Raw genomic sequence first — 13,880 nt, 5'->3', positions numbered from 1 at the left:
TGTTTTTAGAGGGAGGAGAGAGGGGATAAAAGTCCATCTGTATGGCAGTGAGCAGAACCTGTCCTTTCACTCTGGAGTCAGCCATTTTGTTTTTGGCCTTGTTTTGGCTGCAGCTTCCACACGTCCAGAGAGGGGAATGCAAAGGCTCTTCAGAGGCTACTGTTCATTCTATTCTATAGTTTGACCATCCGAACAGGTAGTCGGTGACGCCTTTTGTTATACTTGTGGTCCTTAAGATTGGTCAGAGCCTAGTAAAAGTCTACTTGAGCACTTGCTAGCCATCTTTGACTCCTGCCTTTTGGGGTGGCTTGTTAATATATTTCAAGTGGAAGAAGAGGAAAAGCAGGGGGGCCAAAGAAAGAGGTATGCAAAAATATTTAATAAAGCTACATTGACAGATGATATATAAATATATAACAAAGGCAGGTAGAAGCTGAACTTTCGTTCTGAAGTGCAGAGCCCTCCCTTCCCAGGCTCCCAAGTTGCCAGCCTGTTTCACCACTGAACTTCCTCGTCGGCTTTCCAGAGCACGTACAGCACTACATAGCGTTATTATTCCACTCTTCAGTGTGTGTAGTTACAGGTTGTCTATTTTGCCTTGTCACTGAGGGTCACGTCTTCCAGGGTCCATCAAACATGCCTGACTGCACTATCATGGCTTTAAAAGAGAACGTAGTTGAAGCAAACATTGGGGCACTCAAATTTTTCTTCTGTTACAAGAATGATGCAATGATAATGCCCAGGATAAATTTCCTGGTGTTTGCTATGTTTATGTTCTGCACGTTGTTGCCTTGTTGATCTACACAGAAACTTCACAGCAAAAAGTTCTGCTAAAAAAAAATCAGACACTTAGAAAACAGATTTCCATGGGATAATTTTCTTGTTCCTCCACTTTTGGCTTCAGACTCTTTATATATTTTTTTAATCCACTTTTTGGTGTCAGCTCAACTAAATTGACAATTATCCCAGAAAGGGTGAGGCTAATTGTCCTAATTAATACAAGAGGGCCCAGGTGGGGATTGTTGGAGCTCGAGACCAGTCAGGTGGTATGGGCAAAAAGCCCTCCAACAGTTGAGACCTGCTATCATAATGGAGAAGCTGGTGATACTGAAGCCTGTAATGCTCTTGTGGTATGGTTTTATGTCTTTGATTTCTGCTTGGGTTGTTGCATAATGTATGTTTGAGCTGTGGGTTTACATTTATTATAGATGTGTGAGGGAGAGAGGTTACAATAAAGAAAAAGCTTTCTTTCAAAGGAAAAAACAAAACAAAACAAAACAAAACACGTTAGTTTAGTGTTGTAGTGCTTGTTGATCTTGAAATAGTCAGCAGCAGACTTCTGAACTGTGGAAGGATATACTAGGTTCACCTATCAGTTGGAGATGTGGGGGAGAGTTACTAGCTGAAAACTTACTTGAAAAGGAGAACAGAATTGTGTTGTGCTTCTCCTATGCTGTAGCTATAAAACAACAGCTTTGACGATTCTTCACAAGGTATGTGAAGAGAAAATCTTTCTTTAACAGGAATTTGTTCACACAAATGGTTAATGCAGACTTGAAATTCTTTGAAGGTTTAGTTTTTGTGTAGGGGGAATGGCAGAATATTATACTTTTCTAACAAGCATATATCATTTCATTGAGATTTACGTTGCTCCTTGATCATCCTTCTCCATTCTTGAACTACCTTTATGTATGTAGCTGTCACTGAAGACTCCTGTTTGCTCCCTCGCATCTGACAAAGATTCTGAACAGGGTAGAGTCTGGTTGTTGACTTTAAGAGTAGATTTTAGCCCAATTTACACAGATAAGAATTGGCGTGTTATCCTACCCCAAGTGTCTGTTCAGTGAAAAACATGCAATTCTCTGTTTCTCCTATTATTTTGTTTGCCAGCAACCTGGCAAGCAAAGCTCTTTTCAAGTCCTGACCTGGCTGATGGCTATTTGAGGGCATAGAAAAAGGAGAAATAAATAGCAATTAGACTTGCTCAAAAACACTCAATACGTAAGGATTTAGAGTAATATTACGGTAGTTCATTATCGCGTTCAAGGATCCTGTTGAACTAACCACTGCACCTTTTCTATAACTGTGGGGTAAAGGCCATGATCTTCGTATTTGTCCATGGGGAAAAAGATTTTTTCAATCCAGGCAATATGACTGTTAAAACACATAGGAATAGGTCAAGCAGTGTCTGCTATGTGGTCCTATAGCCACAAGAGTCTTTTTTTTCCCTTCATGGTGATCTGGCTGTAGCATTGTTGTGCGTAACTTATGCTGATGCTAAAAGGAGTATGACTTGTACACATCTTGCACATCAGTTGTACTGTCTTAAAAAAAAATATTTTTTTTCTCTTTCGTTTCCCCCTTCCTTTGAAGTTTTAAGGCAGAACTTGCTGGTGACCCACTTTTGTTAACAGTTCTCTTAACTCACCCCTGTACTCGCTTATACTTTTTTTTTTTTTTTTTTTTTCCCTCTTCCACCCACTGTCTGTCTAGCCTGGTTTAAAATTTTTATATATGTACTTTTAAAAAATTGATTAGTTGGAGAGCTGCCCGTTCTTCTGCACTGTATAATAAGGATTTAAAAACTGCACACTGAATTCTGTATAGTGTAATTAAAACTGACCCAGATTTGGACCTGAGAACACCAGGACTTAGCCAAACTTGCCATGAGCTGAGTTCTGATGGCAGATGGGAGCTAATGAGGACACACTACACTCCAGAATTTCCCAGCTGCTTGGCCCCTTTTTGTACAAACAAGGTTTGGAGTGAAGTCCCAATCCCAAGAGCATGTTCGAGCAAATGTACTGCACCCAGTGTTTTGGGAAACAAGGCAGTGCTGTCAGGCTGTTTCAGGAAAATGTTAAGGCATTCTTTCCAAAGGGCTTTTGCTGTGTATTCCAGTGTTCTGCATCTGCTATCTTCCAGCTTCCATCTTATCCTAGACTGTGTACGTCCATGTGCTTCAGTCTGTGCCTGAATTTCCTCTCCTGAATTCAACTGGGGGGATTTCCACCTTAATTTAATGTCAGAATCCCAAAGAACTGGGTCTCGCTTCAACCTGTGGTTCTCTTCAGTGGATTCAATATCCTGGGACTGTTCAGGCAGATGTAATTGAATCGGTTTGAAGCAGCTGTAGCTGGCATCATGTGGTCTCAGATTGCTAGCACCTGCTTGGGTGGTTGTGTTCTTTTTTGGTGTCTGTGGTTTTTGTGTGTGTGTATGTTTGTTTGTTTGTTTTCCTCTCCCCATAACTCACTAGAGGGGAAGTAGTGCCCAAACCAGCATTGGTCTTGCAGCTGATAAAGCATTCCTGGTCTATATCCCGTTTCCCTTCTAGCCTGTCCACCTCATTACTGGTGCCTGCAGTAATGTTGGTGGCAGTGAGCAGAAACAGGTTTGTGCTTCTTCTCCAACTGCCTCCCTCACCTTCAAGCCAATGAATACCCTGCCAATACAGACTCTTCTTCATAAGCAGTAAGACTTAATCGTGCTCAGGTGTGCAGAGTGTCTGTGCACTCCTTAGAAAATTGGGCAGCCTGTGGCTTGCTGTATCAGATGCACACATCAAATTTATCTACTGCTTAGTCCAACAGTAACTGCTGGCACAGGGAAGTTACTGTTCGTGTCTAACAAATGACCAAATAGTCCGGGGATGTGCTTTTCAATATTTCTGTTCCCTTCCTACAGTGTAGTGTCAGTAGGTTTTGGTTACTGTGTTGCTGCTACAATCTAAGTTTTAATAGGGTAAGATTTCAAAGGGGACTGTGAGTCACTTGGTTGCCTTCCTGTATCATGTGATTTATCATAAAGTTCAAATTAAACACGATGGTACACTTGGTCAAATACAGTAACAACACACAGTGGTGTGGTTTTCAATATGATATTGCAAGATGGCATATTGAAACATTAATTTTTGTAATATATCCCTCCACTGACTTCCCCTCACTTTGTGCATAAAGTTTATGTGCCTCTCTCTCCTTTTTTCTTAACTCCCTGCAGCCCTGCTTGAGTGGTAAGGGCTTTACCTGGATTCTTAATTCCAGCTGTTTTTTTGTCTTCCCTGTTCTTCCCACACCTTGATTCTTGCTCTCTTCCTTCTCTACTTCAGTTTCTGTTTCAAGACTGCAGTTCTGCACTTCGTCTTGAAAGGTGCTGCTCCACTGTGGGGTCCTGATAGTATGAGGAGAGTATTTCCTAATACAAGGGTGATTTTGAAATCTTATTTTGTTTCTTTGGGTGTCAATATTTGGGTAGGCTTTTGTATTGCAGAAAGTATTAGCCTACTCTAGTATCTCCTGCCTTTCTCTTTTTTCCCCCCACCTGTTGGGTGTTACCACTTTTTACTAGGGCTTGGATACATGGTCATGCCCGCCTTAAAATCTGCTATTGTATGCAGTTAGAAGTCAAAAGTTGTTCTTTTCTCTCCTTTTAACCTATATCTCTTATTTATATCAAATATAAATAGATGATGTGGTTTCTGTGATATAAGCCAAGTCTTTCCTCCCTTGGAATAATTTCTGATGCTGAAGCATCAATCTGCAGGTCCCTTTGTTTTGGCAAGCTGGGGCATCGAAGGGTCTAGCAGCAACTTCTTTATGGTTAGATATACACTTCCCTTTCAGCAGAAGTGAAAAGCCAGTTGAAATGTATAGCATGAATTGTTTCCACCCTTTCAATAACTGTATTGCAGAGCAGTTGCTCTTTATTTCTACAGGGTGGAATACTACTGTTTTAGATGTAGTAAAATTTGCTTTCAGGTTGCTTGGTGTGCTTAGGTACACGTCATACATAATGGTTCATCAGTGTCTGTGAAAGTGATGCTGCTAAACAGTTTTGATAATTGTCTAACAGAGATGCAGAAGAAGATGAAAACCAGTATTCCAATCAACCCGGAATCACTCTGACAGAGCCAGTAAGGTCATGTCATCACTTGATTTTTCTAATCAACCCGGAATCACTCTGACAGAGCCAGTAAGGTCATGTCATCACTTGATTTTTCTCATGTGCTGTAGCGATCTGTAGTGGGGTTTGCTTTTTTTTTTGTTTGTACCTGTCCTCCCACCTCCTTACTGCCTTCTGGTTACTGTCTTAAAAAAAAAAAAAAAAAAAAAAAAAAGTCTACTAATAAAAACATCCGTTCATAGTGATAGCACTTACAGCTCTTTGTAGTCTGGAAGTGCTGCGACTACAAATGCTATCTACTGAACATGTCAGCCCGCAATTGTAAGAGGGGAAGTTAGTAATTTCCTAATTTAAGCATTAGTAAGGACAGTGGCCCTCAAGTTTTGGGAATATTGCTGTAAAGCGTTTTTGCTATAAGCAGCAACACTTATTTATTCTTCATTATTTTATTCAGAGCATGGAGTATTTATCGCTTTCAGATGTTTTTGGTGCCCAGCGTTCTTGTTGAGATCAGTAGGAATATGGAAGGGAAACTGTTCTTGAGACCGCAGTGAATATAGCACCCGTGGATATCTAAATAAAGAGCAACAGCAAATCAGAAAAGTGTTGTTTGTATGCAAAAATACTTGCTATTGGAGGGGGGGGGAGGGAAGGAGAGGACAAGCAAAGAGTAAGTATGCAAGCGTCTATCTTAGGATTTCTTGGTGTCTTTTGTAGCCAGCCAGAACAAGAAAGCATCTGCCACTCTTATGGTTGTCTTGAAAATATATATAGTTTTAGGTCAGTAGCTATTGCTAGCTGATATCTTTATATTCCCAGAATGTTTTTTTCTTGTACTGAAGTTTACTTAGAAATGTAGGCGCTAAATAATTGTGAATTCTACACTAAGTACAAAAGGTACTAGAAAACCAACAGGCTTTATAGGAGGTCTGTGTGGCAAAACTGAAGAGAAAAATAGAGTTGGTTTTTTTTTTTTTTTTTCATCCTGCTAACATCCTGGATATATGAGTTGTAAATTAAGTTGTGTGTATATAGTGCTAAACCATCTCTTTTTTTTTTTTTTTTTTTTTTTTTTTTTTTTTAATAACTTTAATTTTAAGGTATCAGTTTAGAGACTGCACGTCCTTTACTCAGATACAGTTGACTGATCGGTTTTATGCCATGCATGCTAGCTTTTTGTGCTTATGGAGTAAATCACCTTAAAAACTAAGATATATTAGTGAGTAGCACAGGAGTGTGACAGAAAGGACAACAAAGGAAGTTAATAAATTGATAATGAAGTGGGATTATAGAGGATTGAGCATGGATATTAGAACCATTTCAGACATACTTTTTAATCACTACGACTCTGCTCTGATTCTGTCTAGTGGGTTTCTAGTGGCACCACCCTGAAATGTATTGTTGAGTTTTTGGAAAAAGACCACTTGACTTTGTCACTTATTGGCAAGCATGTCTGCATCCTTGATAGAGGCCGGGAGGTTAAATGGATGATAGAGACAGGATTCTTCTGTTAGCCATGCAGTTGGTCCCTCTGGAAGAGTCTTAAAATACATTGACAAAAATATTTTGAAAACTTGCAGTACCGCGTCTGATCTATGAACAAAGCCTTTATTTTGTGGGCTTGTCATTCCATCACTGAACTCATAAACGTATGAAATCAAGCAGTCGGTGACTGATTTAACACTGGAGTGAATATAGAAGGTAGCGTATCGTGCTTCTAACTAACAAATGAAAGTGTGTAAGACAGTCAAACTAACACCAGGTACAGAGGAGGAAATGCTGAGAAAAGGGAATTGGCTCTTAATCTCAGGGAGTGCTGCTGAGAAGAAACCCAGGCCTGATTATCTCAGGTTAACCAAGAGTTCCTTGACAGAAGAGTGAATTATGTTGTACCCAGCATGTAACTCTTGGGTGCTTCCCAAAGCTTCAGCCCCTTCTCCCGAAATACTGTGCTCGACAACTGGACAGAAGGCTATGCCGAATTAAATTTTATTGTTTTGGTGTTCTCCATCCATTTGCAATGCACGTAATCAGGAATTCAGCTATGTCCCAAGAAACCCGTTTAACTTAATGAGAGCAAATGGCAATGGGTGTTCCTTACTTGGGACAGCAGTGCCAACATTTCTGCTTAATTGGGACGTATTTGGCTGTTTCCAGTGCTTCAAGTGGTTTTTAAACAGGTGTTTAATGGGTGCTGAGTTCTGAACTCTGCCCTTTTTATTTGGCAACTTCTATATTAAGATCAAGAGAAATAAAAAGATCTAATGCGGGATAAATATCTTTTATCTTTGTATATTTATTTAGCATAATCTTTACCTTAACTTGAATCACGGGTGGATGGGGAGGTGTTTCTTCTCATAATTGAGAAAGTCCATTAAATAGAACAACAGGATGTCTAACAGGGTGTCCTAATTAAAATTACCCTGTAATTTGAACAAAACATTCATTTGTATGTAGCTAAGGTTGACCTAAAACCCATCTAAATCAGGAAAATTATTATACACTTTTTTTTCCTGCTGAAAATGAAACTTAGCATTCTGCCACAAAACAGCATGATTCTGTTATTATGTAGTATTGAAGATTAAGGGTTTTCTCTTCAGTGTTTTTTAAAAAAATAAATCATGTTTTGAGGAAAATTTTAAAATAGGTTTCTGTACTACCCCCTCCCTCTGATAGTATTCATCCATGGTTGTGTTTGTGCAGGCTTTTGAAAGCAGACCCAATGCTGTTCAGTGCATGCTGTAAGCCTTTGGTCGTGGCCAGTGTTCTCATGAACTAATAAGCAACTGAGATAGCAGCTGCTTTGCAGGACTGATTGGCTTGGGCTTGACTTTGGTATCTGTGAATACACAGTTTCTGACTTGCTTGGTGTGCAAGCTGGGTAATTTTGTTATCTCGGGGTGTGTGGGCCTGCATACATAATTTACGCTCTATACACAACTGGATAGATTTTACTTCTGTGTGTGTAAAAATGACCTATTCATGCTCTAGCTATCATGTTTCAAAATGCTGCTGTGGCAAATTGTATTTAATAAAATTTATCAAGTCAAAGTGAATGTTTGGAAGAATTTCTAGCTTCTGAAATATTGTTTGTGTTTAGAAGGGAATTCTCAGCATCTTTATCTTGACAGAATTGTACAAGCTGCAACTTGTTGCTACTCAGGCACAAGCTGGTGGAATCTTTTGTGCTCTGCTTCTGGTTCTCCCCACTTTGCAGGCAGGTGGGGAAGGGGGAGGATTTTCAAAAGCTTGTGAAGCTGGCCTGAATGTGCTGCTGATGGATTCAGCTAGAACTGCTTCACTGTGGTTTTAGTGGAAAGAGAATCACACCATTGTTCCTTTTGATAATCCCACCCATAATGTGTAACGCAAAATGTAATGAGACAGCTATGTGCAAAAAAAGTGGAAATTCATAAATGCCAGAACTTAATTAGGTACAAGAGGGGCTACTTTTCACTGAATTATTCTTCTGCTTACACCAACTTTATACTTTCATCTCTCTGCTTCAGTGGAGTATGTAACAACAAAAGAAAGGGAAAAATTGGATGAACAGTTTGCAGTTTGTTTCACCTACTTTTAGTTCCAAGAAGAATTGTTAGAGTGAAGATAAAATTTGAGGCTAGTGTTGTGGTAATATACTACTTAAACCAATTAAGAACCCTTGAATAGAAAGTATTCAAATATTGGCGTCATTTAAAATCCTTAGGTTCTCCTCATTGTTTTAATGACCGTCAAAGCTGATGTAAGCTGTTGTAAGTTGGAGAACATAATTCATTTAATCAAACAATTGTGATGATGAGCTAATGATACTGTTGCAATTAGGTGTTAATTACAAGTATTTACTGAAGTATTTTATAGATGTATGCATATACATACATTAATGTGTATGCATGTCTTCCAGTGGGCCATTGTTTTATAGAAAGAAATATTCAGAAACACTATAGCAAGAATGTATGCCTGATTGGGTTGTACTGTTATCGGGAAGCCATATCCTATGGGCAGCTGAAAGAAAACAGCAGTCTCCTGTTGGTAAACCAGCCAAGCTATCATATTGGTCACATAACTTGAACATGTATAAAATTGTGTAACAACCTGTGCATCTGTTCGTGACTGATAGGGTAACTACAGATCTCTTCAGAGCATATATAACGCTGCAATAAAAATAATTAGTTGTGTGGATGCCATTGCTTCAGAATTGTGTGTGCTGTTATATAACGCTGCATAAGAAGGTATTATTTCATTGTTGTGGAAGGAAAAAAAGCTGCCAGTTCTGATGTCTGAAGGGTATTCTGCCCTTGAGGCCTGGTTGCAATTGAGGTATGAAAATTCTGACTGACTCTGGTACTGAAAAGGTTGGTATTAGTTGTTGAACTAATGATCAGGTATCCACACTGTTCCTTTTAGTTTTCTTAGCCACTGTAATTTCCAAGATGATGAATCATCTGTGGATTGTAACTGGCTAGTCAAGTTGTTCATTAGTGACTCCTCCTGAAGAAATTGTGGATGATGGTGTTGGGTGATTACTTGTTGCCCTAGGATCTCTCTCATGTAGGGTTTAAATTATTTTATTTTTTGTTACCCATGAAGCAAACAAGCTAAAGGAGTAGATTTGGACTGCAACGTCATCTGTATTCACCTGAAATCCAGATTTATATTCCACAATTGCTAGGGCAGAGTGACTTCAGAAATGATGGTGTTAGAAAGCTTAGATTCCACTCTGGCTGGAATTAATGGTTGTGCACTGAGAAAGTAGCAAGAGATGCTTAATATTATAACTGCAAAGATGAAAAAGAAAATTCCTGCTCTCTATTTCCAAGTGTATTTTCTGAAGTCCTTGAAGGATTTCCAGGAGCTTCTGGATGTCCTAGTAACAGTGGTTCTTAATCGTGCGCTTTATCATTTGCCGTTGGCAAGAAAGCTCAATTCTTTCCTTTTGAATGTGGGACCTTGCCTTATTGCCTCAGGGAAGCATTACTGTAATGCATGTCACTTGAGGCTAATTCAATCTGCCACTTGGAAATTGCCCCTGGTGCAGATTGTAGCAGTGCACCATTATCTCAAGCTATTTTTCATCAAAAGCACACTGCATCTGTTCTGCATGATCTGTATAGCCCGTCAGTTTATTTTAGGTTAGCATGTGAGGTGGTGGCATTTTTTTCTACCTGTAAAACCGTGATTGCTTTGGTTTCCAGCAATGTGATAGGAGCCTTTCTTCCACACCATACCAAAGCAGCCCTGGACTTCTCAAGATGAAGGTACGCAGAAGCTTAAACTGATTGACATCAAGGCCTCTCTTGTGCCTTCACTTGTACAGTCCTGCTGCCTCCTTAGCTCTAACCCCAAAACGTCATGACTGGATGTTGAGCTGCAGCTGGAGGTTGATTTGGCTGGAAATATGAAAAAGGAACATTCATTCAGCTGAAAGCCCCCTGAACCATTTACCCAGTTCTGGCTCAAGGATGGGGTCAGGCACATGTGTCCAGGAGAGAAAAAAACAAGAGGGAAGGCTGAGATTGTTGCAGCTGCAATTTAAATTAGCTCAGATTGCAGTGGAACAACACTGGTAAGGTTCTGGAAATCATAACCCAATGGTTTCAGCAATGTAAGCCATGAGTACAGGATATGAAAGTTAAAGGAACTTTGGCTTTGGAATTTACTTTCTTTGCTGTTTGCTAAAACCAGCATTTTGGTATGCATCAGAACTTCTGAAGATCACACACCTCAACCTTTCCATCCTTGAAAAAGGGAAAATGATTTGAAGGCTTGATTAATTTCTTTTATTGGGTTTGGTTGCTATATGCCATTAGAAGATGAACAGGCAGGAGGAAGCAGTAGGCTTTTCTTTTTTTGTAAGCAGTAGGGAGTTTTCCCCTTTGAAAAACAGCTAAAAGTTCATTAACATTTCAGCCAGCTTTAAATTAAAATTTGTGTCTGCAAATAATCTATAACGTATTTTGAGTGCCAGTGAGGCACATCAGGGAAGCATCAGTACGAGTTTCCTCTATGTACAGCTCGCAACGCAGATCCTCCATCTTCTGTCACGGTGTCCCTGTGCTGAGAACGGGTCTGAGAACGCCTGCCATGTTAACCCTTGGCCTTCTGCTGGGCCTGTAAAACCATGGCTGGGACAAAATGAACCAAGCAGATGAGTGCTGAATGCTAAATACCACACCTGCTTGGTAAACAAGCTGGCTTGGCCTAGTACTTGTTACCATGCCTTGCTCCAGTAGATTTCAATAGGGCTGCCTGCACTGGAAAGGGCTGCACCTGCCATGTTTCTGTAGGACAGGTTCATATAATGTGCCTAATGGGTTCTTCTCTTCTCCCCCGTCCTTCTACTATTGAATGTCAGTATTTTGCCTTTCCAAAAGCAGGCATTGCTTGGCCTGCTGAGCACAAGTCCTTGAGTATGTTGCTGAGGAGAGTTGGGCAGCGATGCTAGCTGCTGTGTAGGCCGCAACAAATGGCAAACTACTGTGCTTTGCTGGGTTTCACACGTTTGAGGGGACATGGAAATGTGCAGCATGCAGCCTGAAATCATGCTTTTTTTTTTTTTTCTGTGAAACTTTTATGTCGCTTGCTTCCACATGGAATAGAATTGCAGCTATTCTCTGCAATTGGTACCATCACTGTAAAGCCTGTGGAGAAAAAGCTTTTGCTGACGTATTGTGCTCTTGGTAGGGCCTGTATTGGAGCTTCTGCCAACTGTTTCTAAAGGTTTTTGCCTTTGTGACATCTTAAAGATCTTTTTCTCTTCTTCTTCCAGGGAACTAGGGGGCTTGATACATCCCTTGCATCCTGCATTTACTCTGACCACAGTCCCTCCCTGTTCTCACAAGTGGAGCTCTGCCCTGCTTCCCTTCCTGTTGATTCCCAGTCAGCTACATGGTAAGTTTTCATTATCTCTCTACTTGTTGCCACAAGGTAAAATTCTGGCAGACTCTCTCTAAAATCCATTAGCACTGGGCATCGAGGGCAAACTACTTCATGCCCATCAAAGATCATTCAGTCCTGTTCCAGGCTGACAGTAAGGAAAGGAAGATAGTATTGAATTAGCATTGGAGCTGAACTTCAGCATAGATTGTTATAGGAATAAAATATGAAGTAAAATATGTGACAGAATTAAATCCATCAGTTCTAATAAAGGAAACAGAAGAAAGCAAAGAAATCTTGGACCCTTAAATCCCATTAACCAGGCCAGAGAGAGAATGTGTTAAAAGGGAGCTGCACTGTATCTTTTTTCATTGTTTGATGAAATAATCTTTTTCACCCTTTAAGTGGTGTGTTTAAAAATCCTGGTATTTCTGAAACAAAGAGAATACACAGCCACCGAGCTAGCAGGATTTTATACCTTCCTTTTCTGAGTATTGTCCTTCAGTACAATACCGAGCCATTTCTTTGTTCTCACAAGCTAGCAGTTAAATTGTATGTAAATGTATGCAAATTAGATGCTGTCTAATAAAGAGAGTCATTAGATGGAAGAAATATTTAGTTGGGGGGGGGGGGAGGAGAAAAGAAAGCAGGTGTATTTTGCAATAGAAAATGTAAGATTGCAAAAAATCCTCAAACTTTGGGTGAGGGCTTTTTGTAAAGCCATTAAAATATTTTCTAAAAGACTTGCCCTGCTCTTGGTCCTTTCTTCTCTGTGTTTTTGTGTGTATACTTCTCTGATCTTAAAACTCACAGTGGCTGTTCTATGTGTATATATCTGTATTTGAAGCGATGCACAAATCCTGTGTTCATAAATGTTTGATTTCTTTAAATCATACATGCATGTACTTTGTATTAGGGTGTGTTTTTGCTTACTGAGTGTATACAGGTGGAGTCCATGTGGTAAATTTTATATTCATGGATTGATTTATTCATCATATGCCCTGAGTGTCTGTCTTATGCTCACTAAATCATCTTCCTTCGTTTTATCGACCTCCTACTCAACAATTTTAAAGTATTTTTTCCACATTGTTCACTAAATCTCAACGCCAGGTATGTTTCCATTCTTTGGTGGAATTTTCTACCAGGTAATCCCTTTTGAAGTATGAACCTGATTCAAGCTTAAAACAGCAGTGACTTTTCTAAACATAAAGTTGCAGCTTGAAACATTAAAATGCTAGGAATGTGAAGCTTTGTGTCCTTAAAGGCTGGAGAATCCACACCTGTGAGTGGAGCTCTCAGCGTCCATCTAGGCTCCGAAAGGCTTAGAATTGATGAATCTTATGCTCTTGCCACTTCTAAGGAGATAAATTTTAAGACTTCAATCTCTCTGCCTTAGAATCTGTAGCTCTGATCTGTCCACTCTTCTGTTTGAGTGGATTAGTATACACAGACAACATGGCTTGAAGTTGGTATTGTATTTTGTTTCTGATGGTCAGTTGTCATGGTTCAGGCAAGTGAGCCGATAACTATACTTTGGCATATTTTTTCAGTTCCCGTTTTGCAAGTCTGGAAGTCTAAAGACATATATGTATATGTGTATAAATGTATGTATATAAAAACAATGTTGTTTAAATATTTACACATAAAGCCAAGGGATTGGCTTCCTTCCCAGAATTACTGGAACTACCTTCCCCAGGAACATTTGGACTTGAAAAATCTCTACAGCAACACTTTTCAGAAACTAAACAACTTGTGAAAAGAGGAACTAGCTCTGCACCCTTTGCTGTTCATATGGGTTCTTTTGCTTGGGGTGATGGAGAGGCCCCCGTGCATGAGTAATACATTTCCAGTTAATTATGACAAGATGCTCTTTTATTACTCTTTCCCCCCACAGTTTCTCATTGGTTTATTTTATGAGAGAACATTTATGAGAGAAACTATAGCACAGTGGGGAATTTTTGTCATTGTTCTAGGACAGGTCTATTCAATGTGCTGCATCTGAGCCACATACAGTCCAGAGGCAGCAATTCCTGTCTAGACAGCTGCAGGGCAGATGGGCTGATAACTCAAAAGGAGCTTGGCTCCCTGGTTGCTCCATGTCCCAA

The 13,880-nt window shown here is 39.8% G+C and overlaps 1 protein-coding gene across 12 annotated transcripts in view; it reads left to right on the top strand.

Annotated features, from left to right (window-relative positions):
- Positions 1 to 13,880, top strand: part of ZBTB20 (zinc finger and BTB domain containing 20) — a 452,132-nt gene that overhangs the window by 84,744 nt on the left and 353,508 nt on the right. For all 12 annotated transcript variants that reach the window (XM_082751625.1, XM_082751617.1, XM_082751629.1 and 9 more), the window contains one exon: positions 11,669 to 11,790. The gene's annotated coding sequence lies outside the window, so the exon portion shown is untranslated. The remainder of the gene's footprint in view (positions 1 to 11,668; positions 11,791 to 13,880) is intronic.

This window comes from Aythya marila, assembly GCF_965140915.1.
Source record: "Aythya marila genome assembly, chromosome: 1".
Taxonomy (NCBI): Eukaryota; Metazoa; Chordata; class Aves; order Anseriformes; family Anatidae; genus Aythya; species Aythya marila.
This window is presented reverse-complemented; position numbering and strand designations above follow the sequence as displayed.